Here is a 22,776-nt window from a genome sequence, read left to right as displayed (position 1 = left end):
TCTTCCAAGGACCAAGCGAATACATCTACATACTCTCGCAAGAGAGCAACAAGACTCTTTTCTTCTTCCTCGGTCAAGTCATCGACAATGAAGGTTGGTCGGGGTGTCTCCCCTTCTTGGGCTAGGTTCACCTCCTTGACCTTGGCTGATCCCTCAATTGGTTCGCTCGTCTGCCCGTGCCGTTGCACCCAACAAGATCACTACCCTATCTCTTTTCTTGAATTTTGTAAATCTTTTAGGGAGGTCTTGCGACTTTCGTTGTTCGTCTATTCATGTGTCCCTGGATTGTTTCGCCCTTCCCTGCTTCAATCGTCTGCGCCTCAAGTGAATGGGTAGGTCCCCCTTGGTGCGTCGAGTCTTGGGAGGCTTAGGTATTTCTGGGTTGCTATCTGAACTAACTCTCCAACTTAGAGTCAAACTCCCCATCTTCATTAGAAGAGGTGGTCTCCCTTGGTGGTCGCAGCTCAGATGGTGACTCTGTCATAAGCACTGGTGTCATTCATGGTTGGGCTAGGCCTACTTGCTCCAAGTCTATGGCTCCTACGTGTTCTAATGACACGCGATCACAATCCACTCACATGACCCCTCGCTGTAACCTGAAGACACTCTTTTTTTGTGGCTTGGAGTCTGCCCATGTTTGTTCCATTTCATGTCCCTCAGTGTCGTATTCTACGGTATCTATCTCACCCTCACTTTTGTCACTGAAGGATTGGCAGTCTTCGTACTCGTCATTGGAGTCCTCTGCATCAAACTGCTCGTTGTCTCCTAGGGCCTGGTATATCTCTTGTCGTTGATTTGAGACTAGGGTCTAGTTGTACATAAGGTTTAAGTTATTCTCTACCCTGACAGCTTCCGTTCTATTGCCTAAGAAGATCAAGTCGTTACCCCAATCTTCGATAACTCTGGCATTGCACATCCAGGGTCAGCCTAACAAGATATCGTAGTCCACCCCCTTCATGGCTATAAAGTCAACAGAGAACTGGACACTTGCGATTTTCATTGGCCAGTCTTTAAGTACCCCGAATGGCTTCACTCTCATGTCGTTTGTTAATGTGACATTAAATCGAGCGGTCTCAATAGGTGGGTTTCCCCAAGTCTGAAGTACTGCGTGGCTCAACTCTCTAACCCCGGCTCCCGTGTCTATGATCCCCTTTCTCATTGTGTCGCCTAAGGCTAGGATAGGTAATATTGCATGCATCTCAGTGCCTTCCCAGAAAGCATTAATGTGCAAGGATTTTGGCACAAAGTGCAGCATTAGACTCGGTATTTGTGTTTCTACATCATGGTCGTGCAGATCAACAGCTTGTTCTCATGACCCCTCAACCCACTGCTTTTTAGGTCTTGCCATAGGGTGGGATGCTGCTTAAGCAGGTCTCCCACTCTCTCCTAAACTCGAATGTCCTGGCCAATGACCGTGACTGATTTGCGGGCTTGTAGCATCAAGGCTTGGCCTAAGCGGTGCTGCTTGTGGTGCGGTCGCATCTCTTGACTTTGGTTGAGGGGGTGAGACTAGCGTGCTTATGCTGGGGAGATCATCGATCTCATCCTCTAGAATGGGCTTAGTGTCCCTTAAGTGCTCTTGGGCCTCTTTCACCCAGTCCTTCACTTTCTCTATGGCCTTGAGTTGGAGCTTTGGATGCGGGTATTCCCCTACCTTGGCACTTCCCTTTTCGGCCATCTTGGGGGCTGAAGTTTTTGCCTCTACGTCCGTGACCTTCTTTCCAACAAGCAGAGTTGTAGCACTCTCAATTCTCAGTGCAATCTTAGCTTTCGACCTCTTCTTTCTCCGCATGCGGCTCTTCTTCCCTATCAAGGCTACATCAAGGTTGCTAGGTCCTGGTAGTGATATGTCAGCCTGCCTCATCTGGGCCCGGGTCATGACCCGCAATGGGATAGGTGTGGCCTCCCCATCGAGGTTCTCGACACCAAATAGCCCCAATGGGATAGATGCTACGTTGGTTGAACTTGAAGAAGGTTTCTTCTTTGGAAAATCGACGAAGAGATGGGTAATTCCGCACTCAGCGCACCTTAGGTCAGCTCTATCTCTGTCCTGTTGCTCCCTCTCAGGGCAATATAATGAGACATGCCCTGGGTGACCACAAGTCCAATAGATGATTGGATCCTACATCTTCCCTCCTAGGCCTCTACCCCATCCTCTCCCTAACGCCATCACCGGTACTGGTCGATAGTCCATAAGGACTGCATTGCCCTCGTCGTCATGAGAGACATAAGGGTATAAATAAGTCTCTTCCTCATTTGGCTCTTCCACGTAGTGGACTGGAGCATCGCTCGGTGGATGGGTCACGTAGGGACTAGGCGGTCTAGGTATGCCTGTAGGGTTTATGTCCATCCTAGGAACAGCCAGCTTAATGTCATTAGGTGCAGGAAGAACCAATGGGGCTCCCCTTCCGAATAGTGGCTGCGGTCTGTTCGCTAGAGGTAAGGCTCATCGTATGGTTGCGAGTACGGAAGTCTTCTCAGCAATTTGCAATGCTCGATATCGTGATCGAACCTGTTGCAATTAGCGCAAGGTCTTGACCTAGGGTCTTGACACTCGCATGGCAAGTGGGTTCTGCCACAGTATACACATTGGACATGTGGGCGCATTGGTCATCTCAACATGTCTTGCAGCTTGGCTATCTCCATCTTGACATCAGCCAAGTCTTGGTTTGTCTCGGTGGCTTTCCCTTTATCTTAGGATGATGGGGCTAGTCGTTCACTAGAGGCTGACACTCTCTCTGAACTTCTCGAGTTGGTTTCTTCTGAGTTGGAGCTCCTAGAGCCCGCTCTTTCAGCTGATCTTCAACTCTAATGGCTTTCTCAAAAACTCTAGCTAGTGTATCTCACTGCAAGCTCGAGTTGCCTGCCAAAGCCTTATACAGTTCCTCGTTTCAAATTCCGCTGATGAATACAGTTGAAACTACTCTTTCAGTTGGTCATTCGCCCGTAGGGATTCTCTTGAAGAGACTCCTCACGTGGGTTATGTAATCATGAATGTCCTTCCTCTCTTTTTGCTTGACATTCATCAGTCCTACTAGTAGATTATCGGAGTATCCAGACGCGACAAATCTCTTGATGAAGAGTATCTTGAGGCCATTGAAATTGGCTCGCTCTGCGGCATCTAAACTTGTATACCAAGTCCTACCCTTGTCACCTAAGTAGAGCCCAAACACTTGAGAGCACTAAGTCAGGTCACTGAGGCCATTGGCTTCACAGACTTGCTCGAACTGCTCTAAAAGCCGTATGGATCGTCGTGGGGTTGGTACTTGTCGAGCTGCTTTGCAACTATTGGGATTTTAGACTGGCTCATAGAGCCTTGGGTTGCTCCTAATCCTGCCAGCAGTGATGTCGCCAATGCTGCAGCACTTTGCTCTGTTGCGGTGTTTTCTAGCAGTCACTTCATGAGAAGCTCGCTCAGTGTTAAGTCTCCTTCTAGGGCCCTCTCATGATCCATTCGGTTCCTACCGGCTAAGTTTAGCACCTGCTACACCTCACACGACTCCGTGCTTTGCCTTTGGCTCCTAGCCTGTTGGTCTCTATTGTATTTGACTATGCTTTGCAATGCCTTGTGGGCTAGCTTTCTCTCTTCTTCTAAGTTTGCGATGATAGCATATGTTGTCCTGCCGCGGTGCTCATACCGGACGTGCACATCGTAGCTATTGACCAGCTGTGAATAGCCTCTAGGAAGATGCCTAAGTCGAGTTCCTCGTTAGACCTGCATTCTGAGCTTTCTTCCGCCATAGTCAAGTTCTCGCGCTCCACCAAACTATCGATCAGGTTGAGTAGGTTTGTCAAATCCACTTCATTGGAGCCTCTTGCTTGGTCCTACTTCGCGTGTTGATGGTTCGTCTACGTCCTTGGGTTCTCTCATATTGGTGGGTTCCTTGAGTGGTTTATCTGAGTGAGTTCCTTAACTTATTAAATACAATCCTCAATTTATCTCCACTCAATGTGTGTGTTCTTTCCAATGCACTTGTGCTCAATCAGGCTTTCAATTTTCCTTAAGTGTACTTCAAGTATGGAAATTCAAGGTGAGTGTGGCAAACAATCTCTAAGCGTCTTACGCACTCTCGCTTCGTCTTGAGCCCGATAGGCTTTGTCGATCAATTCTCTGGCCATCTTGACGAGGTTTAGGGTTTTTCTGTTACGTTGCCTTGCTCTTTTTTTTTTTTGGGTCCAATCAGGGTTTTATGGCTCAGCAGGTTGCCTCTAGGTCTCTAGGTCTCTAGGTTTCACGACAGCCCACTCAAGCTACTAAGCGGCTACGCCTTACAATTTTATCTATTCTGTGCACCATAATCAAGTTCTGAGCATCAGGAGGACCTGCGACAGTTTGCACTGCTGAGCCTAGCCAGGTCAGGTCAAACTTCTGAAAGTTTGAGATAAATTCCCACTCGGCCCAACTGGTCCGAATTGCAAGGGCCGAGTGGGTGACTCGAACGGGCCGAATCCCACTGGTCCGAAGACCAAACTTTTCGCGGGCCGAGGGCTGAGTGTCGTCACTCGGACGGGCCAAGTCAGGTCCTGGGCCGAGTTAGGTCTTGGGCTGAGTACCGAATTGGGTCTTGGGTCGGGTCTTGGGCCGAGGGCCAAATTGGGTCTTGGCCGAGGGCCAAACCGGTAAATGGGGCTGAGTGGACTTTGGGCGGCCGAGAGCCGATTAGGGTTTTTGGGTCGAGTCGGCCAAATGGCCTTAGAGCTGAGGGCCGAATCTGGGACTCGGTCCAAAAACAGCCGCTCGAACAAACCGAACGCGGCGCGACGAATGCCGCCCGACGACGATTTCGATCAAATCTCACGATTTAGGCAATCACTCCAAGCACAAACTTCCAGATCCTAACTAAGGTGCCTAGGGAAGTGATTGGTATACCTGAGGTGAGCGGTAGGCTCTCCAATGACGAGATCAAATCGAATCTTTGCGGGCTCTCTCTCTCTCTCTCTCTCTCTCTCTCTCTCTTTGCAAATGAGCTCTCCCTTGGCCTCTTAGCTCTTAAACCCCCCTCCTGAGTAAGGTTTTGATGCTCCCAATCACTTACTTGTCGACATTAAGCATTCCAAGCAAGCTTTTTGCCATTTTTTGCATGTTTTATGCCCTGTTTTGCAACGGTAAACCCTACCCTTTCCCGATTCAATTTCCTAATCCTATCCTACACTAAATGCAACAAGAATCGAAAGCAACAAACAAAAATGATTTCTCCATGTTTTCCAATCATCAAACTAACTAACTAACCCAAAATACTTACTTGTTTCAAAATACCCAAACTTCCTACATATCTCAAGCTCCGTTTCAGGAATGAATCCCTTACTTTGATGCTCGATATGAGGCATACAAGCGCTCAAGCTTGAATCCGTTGGTCTCGACAACGGAACCAAAATGTGGGAGCTTTCACTCAACCGCCAAGACCCACGGACCGCTTATTGTTTCAAGCGTTCCAAGCGAGCTCTAATGGCTATCTCTCACCTAGCTGACACGCCGTCGATCCTACGAGTGTAGTGAGCTTACCTTAATGCCAATATGAGTTGCCTTCTCTCTCGCACACACCGGTAGCTCCACGATCCTAGATGCTAGCTCAAGCATCCTCAAGCCTCCTCCATCTCCAAGCTCCATCCACCATAGCCACATGCGCAAGAGAAGAGAAGAGAAGAAGAGAAGAGGAGATGGTGAAGAGCTTCATCCTCTTGATTCCTCACTCCCACACACTCACTCTCACACTCTCACACTCCCTCTCTCAAGAGCACACACAAGCAAGGAGAAGAGAAGAAGAGAAGAAGAATAAGAGAGCTCTTGTTAGCCACACACCAAAGAATGAGCTTCCATTTACTTTTTGAACTTTATATACAAGCCCTAAAATCCCATGGGCACCCATCCCCTTTTTTTACATGACCGGCCATTGTGGCAAGGGCCTTTCTCTATTTCCCTCTTTTAGCCTTATGCCTCTAGCCTATACCTGTCTAATACTTTACAATTGGCACAGGAGGGAGCCTAGCGCTCTTTTACACGAGGTTTTGGAGTTTTTTGAGGCGCCTTTCATTTAAAATTACGCTTTTGGCCCCAGCTTAGCTTTAGAGGCCACCTATGTGTCTTTGCTCTTTTTTCATCCTCTTCCCACTTTTTCATTCATTTTTCCGCCTTCTTGACTTAGGTTTAACAGGCGGTAAGCATTAGGGGAGTTTTGAGGTCTCAAAAATGCCCTGTAAGAGATCCTAGAGAGAGAAAACAATTTACGAAATAAAATCATTTTATAGAATTTTTAAAAGGTTTATATTTTGGTAAGTTAAAATATCAAAATTCATTAATAAGTCATTGTCGTGATATTCTCGTGGTCACATCAAACCTAGAAATCTAAGTCGCCATAAAGTTGGCAAGGTTGTCATAATGAAGATCTTACCTCTCCTCATTAAAGTGAAAAGTAATATTCAATTTGAATTTTGGTGGATACTCGATTGCCTCCCTCCATCGTTTCTCCATCGTTTCTCTCTTCTTTTTTTCTCCTCCTTATTAGTCTCTTCTTTGTTTTCGTTCTTGCTTCTAATCATATCCTTAGCTATGGATCAATCACCCAATGATCTCTGTAACTCAGCTATGGATCAATCATCTAATGATCTCTGTAGCTCTCATAAAAGACCTCTCTATCATCTTCATATTGAGTTGGACAGTGAGTATGAACCGATAAGAAAGAGAACAAAATCTATCACGGTTACAGAGTCTATGAAACATATACTGAGGTTTGAAGGAAAGAAGAATATTGATCTTTGGTTAGATGGAAAGCTATATCCCAAAGATCCTAGCAGAAATAGCACTCCTCCTTTCTATAATAGCTCGTCATTAATGAGGTTTATTGGTGATGGCTACAATGGATTTTTAGGTTATACACTTAATCTTGTTGCAGAAAAGGATATCCTTGGACTAGAGAATCATCTTTTGATGAAACACAATATAGAGTTGTTGCAGAAGCTAGAGGATTGTCAACAAAAAATTCATTCATTGGAAAAGCGTATCAAAGCTTATCAACAAAAGCAAACTTTATTAGGCCTTCGAAATCGACAAAGAGCTCTTAAAAATATTGAGAATCTCAAACGAGGAGGAGGAGGCTGTGGTAAAATAATCCAAGCAGCAAGGTATATTTTTTTTTCACTTGAAAAATCTTAAATATGGCTTTATTTAAACTACTTGCATTGATTTGTGATGTTAATTTTGCTTAGATTTCTTCTACAACCAAATGCAAGTGAAAGAGATTCTTTAAAAGCAGCTCAGTTTTATTATCATCTTCTTCCTTCAGTGGTTTCAAATGATATTTTGGAGAAGAAGAATTTTAAAAAGACAAAGAAACAATGCTTGGAGTCATTTGTGAAGGATCATTCTTTGGATTCTGAGTTGGTACAGAAGACACTGGATAGTATTGGTATCAATCGAGATGCTTATATGCAACTTTTCCAACTTTTACAATCAAATATGAAGCAAGGACAGGTACACAATTGCATACTTCTAAAACCATTTGTGGTTAGGACTATCAGACAGAGAGTTAATAACAAAGTGATGGAGATTCTAGGTGAGCCTTTTCATATCAAGGCTAGCTTCAAGGGCAAGAAAAAGGAGGTTACATTCAATGAATTTAACAATATTTTCCTTGACTTGCCCACCCTATAATGCTTAATGATCAAATTTTATGACTTGTCAGTAGCAGAGGCACAGGGAGTGGCTAGATTTGTGATTAAACTTGATGAAAGTGAGATTCTAAAATGTAAAAAATTGGAGAGAATCTCTATCACATTGATGAATAGAGCACTTTTGTCAAGTCATTGCAATCACTCAACATCATTTAGTGTTCAATCTGAATATAACATCTGGTGGCTAGGAGCATTTGAGGTAGATACTGAGAATTTTGATATACTATATTGGATTTTTCATCAAACATCAATACCTAATGTTATTCAAAGGCAACAAGCGGGAGAAGAGCTATTTGTTGAAGGATTAGGAAACTACAGGATTGAGTGGCACATAGCTGGTGACCTAAAGACACTCAAATGTATGTATAATGTATCAAAGGGAGCTAACTCGAGATCTCCTTGCTTATATTGCATGTCACCAGCTGTAGAGTTAAACTCAAGCAATTGGAATAGAGCTCCCTCTAGGCACAATAAAGATCCACAGTTTAAACCAGTCTTGGACATTCCTTTAGCAAATGCCTATATTTGTACACTTCATGCACTTTGCAAGATAATCGAAAAGCTTGTTCATCTCTATATAGGATTTGCATGGAAGTTGAAGCCATTATCAACTAGAACAGATGCTATAACAAAGGTTGAAAAAGTTCTCTCTGCAATTGGTTTGCATGGTGGCAATGTTGTTATTGAACCATATCTTCAAAAGTCTAAGGATGGTAATTGTGTCCCAAAAAAACCATCTATTGGTGGAGTGAAGGCTAGAAGGTTTTTAGGCTTTCATGGGAGACTTGGCAAGATAAACTCGAGAAATGGTGGCTCAACTATTAAATTTAATCAGTGGAAATCCCTACATAATGCAGTTAAGGATCACACTGATAATGGACAAGCTCGAAATAGAAAAGCTAAAGTTTGGGAAACACTAGACAAAGTGTTTTTTTATTGTCATAAGATTGAATGGAATGATGATGATCTCAAAGACTTTAAAAACCAATTGAACCTTTTCAAAAAGGCGATGACAGAAGCTTGGGGTGATCAACACTTTACTCACTATATGGTAAGAAGTTTGTATATGTTTGTTTCTTCATTGTCGAACTCATATAATGTTTTTTAATAACTTTCCTTATTTGTTGACTATGCAGCATATTCTATACAACCATGCTCCATACTTTATTAAACAATATGGATCTCTATCTATCTGGCCAACCCAAGGTATGGAAAAATCACATTATCAAGCAAGAACAAAATATTTCAGACATACAAGACATGGAGGTGGAAGACACAAAGCCAACATTTTATTAGAGGTCTTTCAATGGTTCTATCGACAAATTTGGCATAAATTCAAGCTTAAAGATACAACCACATCAAGCAATACATCATCTTTAGCAAGGACTATACAAATTGTTACCCAAAGAAGAAAAGATGGATATTTAAATTCTTGCGCAAAGCAAAGATTTACAGAATGGTTACAAACCAAACAAAGAGTTGGGAAAAGATGGGTTTCAAGAAACCCTTAATCTTTGGCATCTTCTAGTCTGATTGTGTTGCAGAAGAGTCCTTAGTTTCAGGCACCTCAACAGGGCCTTCAGAGGAGTCCTTGGTTTCAGGTAGCTCGACAGGGCCTCTAGAGGAATCTTTTGTTTTATCCCACTCAATAAGACCTCTGTATTTCAAAAACTCTTGTTTCCGATAGCCTGGAAGAAGCTTCAAATTCTTACTATCTCCTACATAAGAGAGCAAATAGGAGCCAAGAACTCCAAAATATCCAGCTCTAGATCCATTGTATCCAGGCATAAAGCCAAAAACTCTTATGGCTTCTTCCTTCTCCACCAAAATGATCTTGTCCAAACCTCTGCTGAAAACTTGAGATCCAATTACCTTTGAGATAGCTCTCAAAGCCATCATTAGTAGACTTGGAGAGCTTGACAATCTACTATGATATATTACAATTGTTTGATTGTTTAAGTTTCCAATATAATGGCCAAGGCTTTGATTTTTTCCAAGCTTCATTGGCCTAGAGCCCTTGGCCCTTCCAAGAAAGTTGTCCAGATCTTCAATCTCAATCTATAGAACAAACCACAACAGTACAAGATATAAGATATTTATCTATAATGCATAATAAAGTCTAACATAAACTCAATGGGTAACTTCGAATTATATTTCATACCTTAGGGTATTCATCTTCTTCAAGAAGACTATCATCATAAAGATTTATTGAACTCTTGGGCTTCTCATCTGATGGAGACTTCAATCTCTCTTCATACCCTACATCATCAATATGAAGTTTCTTCTGGACTTGCAAGAACTCTTCTTCTGTAGGTAGCCCCCCCTTTTCGTATTCTATGATCTGATTAATACATGTATGTAAGGCTATAGAGCTATCTTGGAAATTCTCTCCCTCAACATCAAGACTTGCTAGTGGTTCTTGTTCATAACCTATAAAATTCATGTCATTTTTGCCCCAACCTGCAAGGATTGCTAAGCAATAATCTTCTCTAAGATCAAAAAGATGTTGAATATCATTTAGCAACACATATCTCTTCTTGTTGATAAGATAAGTGGGAAATGTTGGAACACAGGCAAGAGGACCTTCTTCATCAACCTGTGCACTTGGCTCAATCTCCTTTTCTTCCACCATTGTGATATTGTCACTCTTGAATAAACCTACATCAAAACCTTGGACAAGTTGATTCTCAACATCTTCTTGGAACATCTCCTCCTTCTCTTTGACCTCCTTATCCATACTTGCAATATCCTCTAGCTTTCTCTGTTAGTCTATATCTGGAGAAGAATTTTCCATGTACTGAAGATACACAATAAATCCAACGTCCTTGTGGATCAGAAGGCATTGGTGTTGGTACCTGTGGAAAGGGCAACATGTTTCTTTCTTTCTGAATTCCTCATCAATGAGGTTGAACCTGCCGAGCAAAGTTGACCTGGATGTATTGATGGCTCCCATGACATCACTATAATGAACAAATCCATTAACTTCCAAACCTTGCACATGTCTATCATAAAAACATCTGTACTCCTTAAGTTTATCATCAAGATCCTCCAATAACTCCTTCAAATCAAAAGGAACATTGAAAATTTCCCTGATATAGCAAAACTTGGAAGAATTTCCAGTAGTGTGTAAAAAATCAAAGATCCTATCATCAGATGTCTCAATTATCCCCTCCTCATCCATTCCTTCTAGAGATAGCTTCCTCTTTGTCATATTGACCAGAAAAATATTTATTCCTGAAAAACAAAAGCACAATAGAACCAATATCCAATAAAACAAGATGATATCATGGAAAGAGGCCCCAACATTGATTTTCCAAGACAAAAAAATCAAAACAGGAGAATTTTTTAGTTGACCGGTGAAACACGAAAATTCAAGTGTGTAAGGCAAATGCCTATGAAGAAATCGCATTTCATCGGATACTAGCTTGAAGACAAAAATTATTCTAATATGTAGCGGTGAAACACGATACTAAGCAAAATATCATCAACAGAGACATTGTCTCACGTTTCAATGGTCAAAAATTGCAAATGAAGAAAAAAAACATGAACAATAAATAAATTCGATGGAAACACACAAATTGATGATATAATCATTTTTGGAAAAGCTATGCTGCTTTTGAAAGATAGAAAGCACATAACATCTTTAATTGTTCAAGTGTTATAAAACATTCTTTCTATATTAATCAAATTTATTTTGTTAAAATGCTTGCAATAAAAAAATTTATTACCTATCAAAGATTGTTGAACTGCTCTCCACACAGGATGCAGGGACCTTGAAGGGAAGTCGAGATGAAATTTTGGCAGAGAAGAAGACAATGTCGGAGAAATGGGTTTGAAATGCTTTTATATCAACCGTTAAGCATGTGGTGATAGTTCCAACGAAAAAGTTTGTGTGATAATGGAAAAATACGTGTACACGTGTCTGACTTAACATAGCGTAATAAGCTCCTCAGAAGATGTGCGCATTCTCTTTTTTCAAAAATACGTCACACGTGTGTTAAATAACCCTTTTCAAAGTAAATAAAAAATTCTGGTAAGCGAGAGTACGTCACACGTGTGTTATTAACACTTTGTGAAGAACGTTGAGTCCATGCAAATTCACCACCTTCACCTTTCATCGCATTTCATCGCTACTCCATCTTTGTTTTTGGTGTTCCTTCCAGTCTCCAAGCATTTCCTTCCAATCTCCAACCATTTCACTGCTTCCCCAACAAAGCAAACCTTCAAGCATATTGTCATCTTTAGGCTGAGATTGTGAAGAACAAGCTAAAAAGAAGGTATGATTTCTGCATCTTGCCTTTCAATAACAAGCTCTATTCAATGCATTGTTTTGATATTTTTCCTTAATCCTTTATGTTATTATTAGCTCTAGACCACTACAAAAGAATTTTTTCCACAGTGAAAGCATTACTTAATATTATGGATATTTAAGGAAATCTTCAAATTTCCTCCCTAATTCTGTGAATATTTTAAATAATCTTAAAAGCTTTCCTTGGATCAAAGCTCTTTTTTCTTGGTTTTTTCAATTTTTATGCTATTCATGAGCTGTCCGGTGAAACGCGAAAATAAGGTACTTCAAGCAGGTTTCCTGGCTTAAATTCGCGTTTCACTGGACACAATGGACAACAAGTCCGGTGAAACGCGAAAAGAAGCAGCTGCAAGGAGGCGCCTTGCTTGACACTCGCGTTTCACTAGACAGCTCGAGAAAAATTGAGCTAATACGAGAAAACGCCATGCAGCATAGATAACTCTTGTCTGGGACTCACGTTTTGCTTTACATGCTGGAGAAGAAGTAACATATGTTTTTTTGGCAGATGGCTAGGACTAAGGCAACAGCAAGAAAAGAGAAGATTGATCCTAGGGATTTAGCATCAAAGATTCATCAGTCTTCAAAGCCTCAGAAGCTCTCTAGAAAATCAAAGCCAAGAAGAAGGTTTTCTCAAAATGTCATGTGTCTAAGGGAGATTAGGAAGGCAGTAAATGCTCTTGACAATGCAATTCCAAAGTTGTCTTTTCAGAGGCTTGTCAGGGAAATTTGTGACAGATATAGTTTGGATAGATTCTATTAGAGTTTTTGAGATTTTATCCTACTAATTTGTTGATATATGATTGCTTTTAGTTCTCATTGGAGCTTGATTGCAATAGACCTTGTGGATAAGCAATGCTTTTTAATCAACTCTATGAAAGGAAGCCATGGAAATGCTAAATTGTAAGTTATATTATCCAAGGGCTCCTTGATAGTTCAATTCTTTTTTTTGTAAGTACTCTAAATTTCAACATATATTTTTATATATAGAGGTGCCAAAAGATTAATTGAAGAGCTAGAGAAAATACCCCCTATGCCATCTGATTTGCTTGCAACAATGCAATATAGACAAGTTGCGGTAAGTTATTCATTAAAATAATTGAAACATGAGTTTATTCTATGAACTACCATTCGTCCTCTTTATAGTTTTACTTTGTGTTGGTGGTTGCAGTGTCCCCATCAGGATGATAGCCATTCTTGTGGCTGGAGGGTGATTGCAAATGCTAGAAGAATGGTTAACTTTGTTTATCTAAACATGTAAAGGTAATATGAAAGATGCTAAACTTTAAGATAGATATTAATTGCAAATAGTCCATTGATGATAAAAATATAGTCTATTGTAAGAACAATAATGAACTAAAACTCTTTTTTCTATAAATGTGTGACAGTTTTCGAAGGATTGTTATACATCTGAGCATATTTGGTATATCAGAGCAAAGCTCTTGAAGCATATGATGGTCAATTGTATACAACCAACAATAGAGATTGGTGGGGATTTGCACCATGAAGGAGATGCGGTGCCTATAACCACGGAAGGCAAATCCACAACTTCAACACCTTCTATACCCAAGACATCAAAGAAAGGCAAAAGGACTCCTAGAAAGGATAGTTCTCCAAAAAAGAAATAGCTTTGCCATATCGCCTTGTAGGCATTCATATATAGAAATTTGCCCTTCAGCCCTTGTATATCTCATAGAGATGGCAGATAGACATCTGCTACAAAATTTGTACATGTATTTTATATTGATAGTTAAGATATCTTTTCTTGAATGTCATTGCAGTGTATTTTATTTTCTCTCCTTTTCGATATCTACAAAAAATAAATTACAAATGTTTGTTAGTTAGAAAGTGAGATCTTGATATACATCTAAGTAGATATAATATGATATGAAAACTTACTCGTTTCTTGTCAAGTTGGAATACAAAGGAGCATGGTAGTTCAATGTCTTCATTTTGTAAATCCATCCTCACTTGATGTAGCGTACATGATTTTCTGATCTTTAAGATTGCAATAATATCCTCGTTGAACCAAATATCAAGATCCACAATAGGATCCTTGCTGAAATCATTAAGATTCTAGTCTAAAGCAACTAGACTACTACCAACAAAATGCCATCGACTATAGTAAAAGCTAAGGATAAAATTTTGAGTAGCAATCATATATTTACAAGCTATAGAGTCTTGATCTATCTTACATATAATTTTTCCTTATGTCCTTGTATCCCATCCTTCATCAACAAATTGTATGATATGATCATATGTTAGTCTCTTCACTGAAAGCATGGTTTTTGTTATTCTTATCTCCATATTAGAGAAGAAATCAATAAATATATTAATAGGCATAAATAAAGTAACTTTGCTTAGCCTACTTGAGATATTAGATTTTAGTGCTTTCTGGATCTTAGAAAATATCTTACATCTATAGCCCTCACTAGTAGCTGGACTTGGCAAAGGCCACTCAAAGCTTGAAAAATCTGGCAAAGGAAGGAGTTTTATTGATCCCCATTGGTAACGCCGCATAGGAATAACATAAGAATGGTCATAAAACAATATTCTATTCTCTGCAAGCTCTATCTTCTTTCTACCTCTATACATTTCTTCTCCAATTGAACCATGTATAACATCAATAACATCAATAATAGATTCCACTGGTTGCCATTCCTCAAGATTAGAGGGATAGACATCTACAAGACAAACAAATATTATAATGGAAAAACCTCAACCATGTTTAAGAAAGGAAAAACTTTAAGAATCAAATTCTTACAATTTGGTCTATGCATTGGAAGCTTTGAAGATCCAGGTTTCAAACACAGCTCTCTATGCATGAACACATGTTGCACTAGTACCTCTTTGATACTATTCTTATTTGCTCCAAGCTTAAAATCTCAGATTCTGCCGTTCCAAGCAGAGATAAACGAGCTCTCATGTCTTTGCCTTTTTCCACGTTTTGCTTGTTGCATGGTGATCCAACTACCTTTGCTAATGATAGTAGGAATCCATCTTCCATCAGTTTGGAATGAGTTAAACACTGATATGGATGTGATTTGGGAGCTTGGACGCCTTGTTGAAGGTCGAATTTTTGTATCCATGGTAGAAGAGAGAGATACATGCACAGAGAGAGAGAGAGAGAGAGAGAGAGAGAGGACTGGGCTATCATAACGGAGGGAAAAACAATAGAGGAATAAAAGAAAGGAGGGAAAAAACTAAGCGCCATGCTTTTCACCAATTTGAATTTCGATTACATCAGTCATTATCATTAATCTAGAAACATCATTAAATAAAAGTAGCTGAGACTCTATGCCATTAATGCAAAAGATGTCATAATCACGAATATAAGAGACTAAAAATACATAATAAAAATACAAATTCGTAATATTCTCATATTTATATATTTTTGTAAAATGATTTTTTACTTTTTTTTAAATAGAAGTTCCGTTACGGAGGCTTTGCTCTTATTGGTCTAGAGCACTCTCTCTCCACATCCTAAAAGGCATTTTCGAGACCTCAAAACTCCCCTAATGCTTCCGTTCACGGAAGAAGAACAAGCCAAGTACGGGATAGGTGTGGAGACACAAGGATTTAATCAATTCACCTTCAAGCACACTCTAAACCTGGACGAAGCCATCCTTGAGGACCCAGCAGTAAGCAGTTGATGGACAAGTGTACTCTCCGAAAGTATGTGGAGAAAGTGGGACAAGCGGTGGATTACAGTGCTTGGCAGAGTTCTTGAGGAGTTTTGATGCTCGTAGGAACTGTGGCACAATGACAATAAGAAGAGTGGATGTTGCCCACGAGGTGGAGGTACCGCTTAATGCTGAAGTGGTGGAGAAGGCCCTTGGCTTGGCCCCCAAGTTTGTGAAGCATCGTAGAAGAGACGTATATGCCATGCTGGGGATGAACATGAGTGAGGTGCACACAGTGGATGAAGTAAGTTTGGCAAATATCCCAAACCCAAAGTAAAGATGCAAGCAAAGATGGTGCAAGCCCTCTTCTCAGAACAAAGATACAATGCTTTGATGAATAGGACCAGTATCCTGGTGTTGGAAAGCATAGCGGCAAGGTCCCCTGAGAAAGTGGATTGGAATGGGTTCGTCATAAAGACCATCAAGACATTAGCAAAGGCCCTTACTATGGGTGCAACAGCAGCTGGAGGAGAGTCCCCATCCTCTACAGCGAGATCAGCCCGCAAGAAGTCCTCTGCCAAGGCTTCTACCATCAGATACGGAGGTGTACTGACGGCCATTATTCACGAGGCCTCCAAAGAAGCAGGGGGAATTGAAGAGATAGTAGCACCCTCCCAGCCATTGCATCGTGAGGAAGATAGATCCGGTGAACGCATCATTAGTGACAGAGAAGAGCCTGAAGCACCATCCACTCAAGCCGAAGCTAGGGCACAAGGAAAGGTGAAGACTGCCAAGATCCAAAAACAGAAGAAGGAAAAGTTAAGCAAGGAAGAGAAAGCTGATTTGAAAATAGCACAAGAAGAGTCCAAGAGAATGGAGGAGGAACGAAGGAGAAAAGAAGAGGAAGAATTTGAAAGAATCAGAGAAGAGTCAAGAAGAGCTGAGAAGGAGAGGAAGAGAAAAGCTGAAGATGAAGCTAAAGAAATGAGGAGGAAGGAAGCTGTGGATTTGGTAGAGGCAACTCACAGGTCCGTGGAAGAGACCCATGGAGGGGGAGAGATGAGCCCACTAAGCCCGCATCATGAGGCTGGATTTGGTGGCAGTGTAGAAACAGCCCCAATGGTTGCAGGAAAGGGCAAGGCCCCACTGCACCCCCTCCCCTCTTCCCTTGTGCTACTCCCAACTGAAACCACACCCACCACGACACAAGAGTCGATGCCAACTGTGGACGCGGCTTAATTAATGGCAGTGATATAGCTGTGGACGCAAATGTAGAATCACAGCAAGACCCTAAGCGACAGAAGCTGGAAGCATCAACCACTACGACCCCTCTCACAGTGTCACCAGCAGCAGCAGATTATGACGTATATGTGGCTGAACTCCTCACTCAATTGAGCAAGGCTAGAGAGGAAAAGAAAGCAGCCTTGGCAGAGCTGGATGTTGAAAAGGAAACCTCGGCAACTTTGAGGCTCAATGTGTCCAAGCAAACCGCATATCATCAAAAAGAGCTTAAGGCCCTAAACGAGCAGTTGAGTCCCAAGACCAAGGAAGCTCAAGAGAATGAGGATCATTTGAGGCGAAGATTGGAGGAGGAAAAACAAGATGTACTAGCTCATCTAAAGAGTCAGAAAATGTTAATTCAACAATATGATGAGCTAATGGAAAGGACCGCTCGCTCGGAGAAGTACTGGCAGGAAGAAAGCCAAGAGTCGGAAGAGCAACGTCAAGAGCAAGAGGACACCCTAGTGTTCCAGCTGTGGTATGAAATAGAGAAGCAAGGAAGACTAGAAAGAGAGATCCAAGTCCTAGAGCAAGAAAGGCAGGATGCCACATGAAGAAGCACACAAGAGCTGAAAGATGACTTGGAAAACACAAAAAGTGATGTGGAAGCTTTCATGGCTATGGCAATAACAAAAAGAAAACTGCATTTTGTAGAGTTAGAAATCCGTGAGCAAATCCAAGAAGAATTGTCAGAGAGATTTGCAAAGGCACAACTGTAGTTTACCATTGCGGAACAAGGAAGGAAAACAGCAGAAGAGCAGTTGAACCGCCGCAAAGGAGAAGACGCAGATGCTAGACTTAGTGAATGAGCAGCAATAGGTGGTAGTGATGTTGTCTCGAGAAATGGAGGAGGGAAGAAAAAAGATGGAAGAGAAGGCATGGCAATGGGAGTGGCACAACTTTGAAAGAGTGCATGGACTAACAGAATGCCAGGCGGCAAGTAAATGCAAAAGAGTGTTCGCGAAATCAAGAGCAAAGGTTGCCGAAGTGTGCTCAAACACTTAGAGACAAGCCTTCTTGAGCACAATGTTGAATGTCACCCAAATTGAAGGCGAGGACTCAATGGAAAGGATAAACAGGAAGTTAGAATTGACATCTCGTGCCTTGAGATATGGCCTTCAAGAACACACCCTTCCAACCGACACAGGTATTACTGTGGCACAACAATACAGTTACCTACGGCAAGCCGGCCTTTTCGTTGACGAGCTCAGGGAACTAGGGTTTAAAGGACAAGTGCAACAGCCACCACCTGAAGACCAACTAGCGGTAGAGCAAGCCGTCGAAGAGGGGCCGGACTTTGAGCAAGAATTCGAGGAAGAACTGTATAGAGAGCCCAGTCCACCCCTACCTGAATTGCCACCGGAAGAGCCAGAAGGGGCACAAATTCCTGAACACATGGTAGTAGCCCAAAGAAGAAGGCAAGAGCTTGTAGAGCAAGTCTAGAGAAGAGCAAGAGTACGGCCACAACAACTCCCTGAAGAGCCCATGCCGATACATGAGGATCCCCATCCCATCAATTGGTCTCAAGAGTTGACTATATGGCGACAACGGGAGTTTCAGACACAACCATTTGAGTTGTCCTTTTATTATCCATGAGCTTTGGATCGTGTTCTACCCCTGGAGACGGTGGCAAGAATCAACAGAATAGCTAATGACCTCGCCAACATATGGATAGAGGAGAGAAACATTGTAGTTACCAGATGGAGAAAAGTACCAGCAGATTATTGGCAGGACAAGGTGAACTGGGTTCCCAAGACTGTCCAAGGCTATGAGGTGCAATTGAAGTGGAGGAGGAGGATTTGGGATACCAACTTTGATGCCTGGACTGCTTTCTGCAACTCATTGCCTGAAGAGCGGAATGACCCCATCTACATGCCTTATCCCTGACATGGAGTTGACCATGACATGAACCTGCATGGTCCCCTTAACTTTCCAACAATCTACAATGTCAATGCACGAACTCCCGAGGGATGCTTGGTTTTTAGATTGGAGGATATCCTTCCATCCATCAACCGCTTACTCGAGGATTTCTCCTCATGTCCAGACCCGGCATTTATAGTAACTTGTAATTACCTTAGACTCATTAAGTTTTTGCTTAAGCAAAAGCCTGCAGCTGATGAAGTCCACCTTCCCCTGCTCTTTTTTTATATCAACTTAGGCATCGATAGTTGTGCCATGACTAGACTCATGATGAGGGCGACTTTACTCCCCTCCTTCTACACGGGAAACCTAGAGGACATGAGTGATACCCACTTCACGAGGTGTAACCATCCCTTTTTGTCATCAGCACCTCTGAAGGTGAGAGCTAGCATCAAAGAATATCTACAAAGCCACGCATTTTTGACTAAGTGCCTGAGGCCACCTTGTGGACCATCCGAGGATGATAGGAATACAGCATAAGAACTCTTTCTGTATTCCAGTCGGCAGCCATGATCAATAAGTCATCCAACCAAAAAAAAAAAGAGAGAGAGAAAGAAAGAGAAAATAGAAAAAAGAAAAAGAAAATAGGCCAGTACCAAGAATGAAAAGAAATAGGGCACTAGAGGACAAAAAGGTGCAAGAAAGAGAAAAGCAAAGGTTTGAGCTCCCCATGAAACATCTGGAGTACCACATTCACTACACCTAGGGTTTCCACCTAGCCCCTTCCCCACCTCACGCTTAGGGCACATCAAGGGCAGGACTACCAGACCTGTCACCCTAAGATCTGCACCGCACCCATGATGATGCATGAACTGGGTCCTCAAGTATGGGACAACACTGTGGGCTTTTGCCCAAGGTTTGACCCAACTCCCAGTTCCATCACCACGTGCACTGCACGCACCATGGAGAGGCAAACACGCCCCTTAGGACATGCACAAATTTCCCTTGCAGGTTAAGATCGGGCCCTATCAAGGAGAAAGCACATCAACCAATGGATCTACCCCAACACCATTTTCAATTTCAAGGCCATGTAAAAATTGAGGATGACTGCCCGTGGGAAGTAGGGTATGTATATAAACTTGAAAAGTGAATGAGAAGCTCATTCTTGTGTGTGGCAAAAAGCTTCTTTTTCTTCTTCTCTTCTTCTTGCCTTTTTTCTTGTGCTTGAGAGAGGGAGTGAGTGTGTGAGAGTGAGGGACCGAGTAGAATAAGCTCCCCATCTCCTCTCTTTATCTTCTTCTCTTCTCTACTCTTCTCTTGTCTCGCGTGGCTATGGAGGATGGAGCTTGTTGGAGAGGGATTGAGGTTGCTTGAGCTTGCCTCAAGGATCGTGGAGCTATCGGCATGCACGGGAGAGGAGGATACTCGATCGGGCATCAAGGTAAGCTCACTACACTCCATAGGTAGGGAGGGCGTGTCGGCTATGTGAGAGGTAGCCATGGCCGCTCGGCTTGAAACGCTTGACCAATAAGTGGTCCATAGGTCTTGAGGATTGAGCTTGTAGCTCCCTTCATTAGTGCAATTGATCATCTTTTTAAAGGCTACCCCTCCTCCCTTTAGCATATCCATTCACATTCTTTCTCCTTGAGCAATGATATTCACATTATTAGAAGTAACAATATCGATTATGGGGGGTCGAAGTGAACGCTTTGCCTCATTTCAGCAGCTCATGGAAAGAGGGTAGTAACGATCAAAGTACATCCTTTGGTGATCGATAAAGTAGTTCTACACCTTGTGTTAGGCCAGTTGATATTGATATATTGGATGGGCATGCCTAATAGATTGGACATTCCATATCCAAGTTTTTATTCCCACTCTAGTTCTCTTACATAAATACATGTGGAAACAACTCCCTTCATCTAATTTTCCAACAAGTCAAGTTCATTGTTAAAGATGATGACATCATAAATAAATATGGCAAGGGGGGGTGGTGCTAGCAAGTCTATCCATGGAGGATAGGAGAGGACGATGGGGTAGCAGGGGGTCAAGGGCAGTCCCATGGAAGCCTAAGGAGGTAGCAGCAAAGGAGGAGGTGGGGGTGTACATGTGTGCTTGAGAGAGAGAGAGAGAGAGAGAGAGAGAGAGAGAGAGAGAGAGAGAGAGAGCTATGTCATGACTATATTATGACATTCTTAATGTCATTATGTATAAGATATTCAAATTTTGTGATTAAATTCCTATTGTACATGATACAAAGTAGGAATTGAGGGTTCAACACAAGAAAACATATTCAAAAATTAGGGGTGCTATAGTCCACATCCTCAGTAGCGACTTGAGCTCCGAGTTGTATATTACCTTCTTCAGCTTTATCATAGTGTAGAAAGTTGGATAAGGTGGCGATCATTCTAACTCTCTTGTCTTGATTAGGTCATAGAGCAAGTAGCCTACATGTAAGACATGTGCCTACATGTGATTTACCATGTCAACCTCCATTACCAACGTGGTAAGGGTAGGAGAGGTGATTATAGTCCACCTTCACTCACTCTTGATGAAGCAAAAGCAGCATGTGGAGGAGTCCAATAATAATGATAGCCTTGTTGACATGCCAAACATAGCTATAGATTACTTCTATCATACATAGGTGTCCAACCCACAGGCACAAAGAGGGTTTTTTTTTTTGGGCGGGGGGGGGGGGGGGGGGGGGGGGGGGGGGGGGGGTGCGCGCGGATAGGGAGGTGTACAACAACAAATTATAAGCTACTCTAACATGGAGAGAGAAAGAGAGAGAGATGATGATGATGATGCTAATAATGAGAAGAAGAAGAAGCAACAGCAAAAATAACAACTTGTCCTATCACGCACAAGTGTCCAACAAGGGAGAGATCGAGAGAGATAGCTTCAAATTTTCCCCCTTGTGAGTGTAAATAGACACACATGCATGCACACTCACACACACACATGCACAGAGCATTATGATCAATAAACAATGTCCACAATTTCTTTTCTCGAAATAGCCATGAATTCATCTTGCTTTCTATTTTCTTATTTCTTTCTTGTTATATTTGTTGATCTCTTACTCTTTATTTGGCCTCCCCTCCACTTATTGTGTTACATAGGCGTGGGAGCAATATCCTTGGTTTGGAAGCATTGAACCAAAGCCTTCGTCAATATATAGAAAAGATACTTCAACTTTTTCTTCCATGTTTCCAAAATCTAAAGTTGTTTAGTTCTTTCCTTGCTTGATGACTTGCTATGGTATCATCTACTTGAACCCTTTTCCTCCTAGTATTGGCCTTGGTTTGGTCTCTAGCTAGTATGGCTAAGCATTCTTGGTGCTCTTTGTTAACTAGTTTCTCATGTTTCTTCATACTATCCCTTAAGAAGGCCTTCTATACATGCATGGAATGCAATCTTCTTTTGCAATAGAGCTTCATTAACTACTAATGAAAAGATGGTCTTTAACATAGCTTGTTGATATGCCCCCTACCTTGTTTCAATTTCTTTATGTAATTCTTGGTCATCCTCCTTTCTTGTTTCAATTTCCTTTTATTCCTATTGCACTTTGGTAGTTGTTTCTTTGAATTCATCTTCAACCTTTTATATTGGTTGTAGCCACTTCTGCTGCCAATTTTTCCCCTAGCTCCGTTAAGCATATAAGCATGTTGACAATTGAGTCTTTCAAAGTCGCATTCTCTAATTCCCAATACTCATCCCTTAAGCTCAACTCTCACTTTGGCTTGGGTGATGTTGGTAAGACTATTGAGAAAGTCTTTAGGTTCATCTCCTTGCTAGGGCAAGAGTTTAGACCTACTCCTCATATCCCTAGATGTTGTTTAGGTTCATCTCCTTGCTAGGGCAAGAGCTTAGACCTACTCCTCATATCCCTAGATGTTGCCCTTGTACCCTAGGGGCAAGTGATGAGGGAGACTTAAAACTAATCAAACCATCTAAAGAAAGTCTTTAGGTTCATCTCCTTGCTAGGGCAAGAGTTTAGACCTACTCCTCATATCCCTAGATGTTGTTTAGGTTCATCTCCTT

Source organism: Lygodium microphyllum, chromosome 5 (assembly GCF_053477565.2).
Source record: "Lygodium microphyllum isolate KBCC chromosome 5, Lygodium_microphyllum_v1.1.10, whole genome shotgun sequence".
NCBI lineage: Eukaryota > Viridiplantae > Streptophyta > Polypodiopsida > Schizaeales > Lygodiaceae > Lygodium > Lygodium microphyllum.
Note: the sequence above shows the minus strand (reverse complement) of the source record.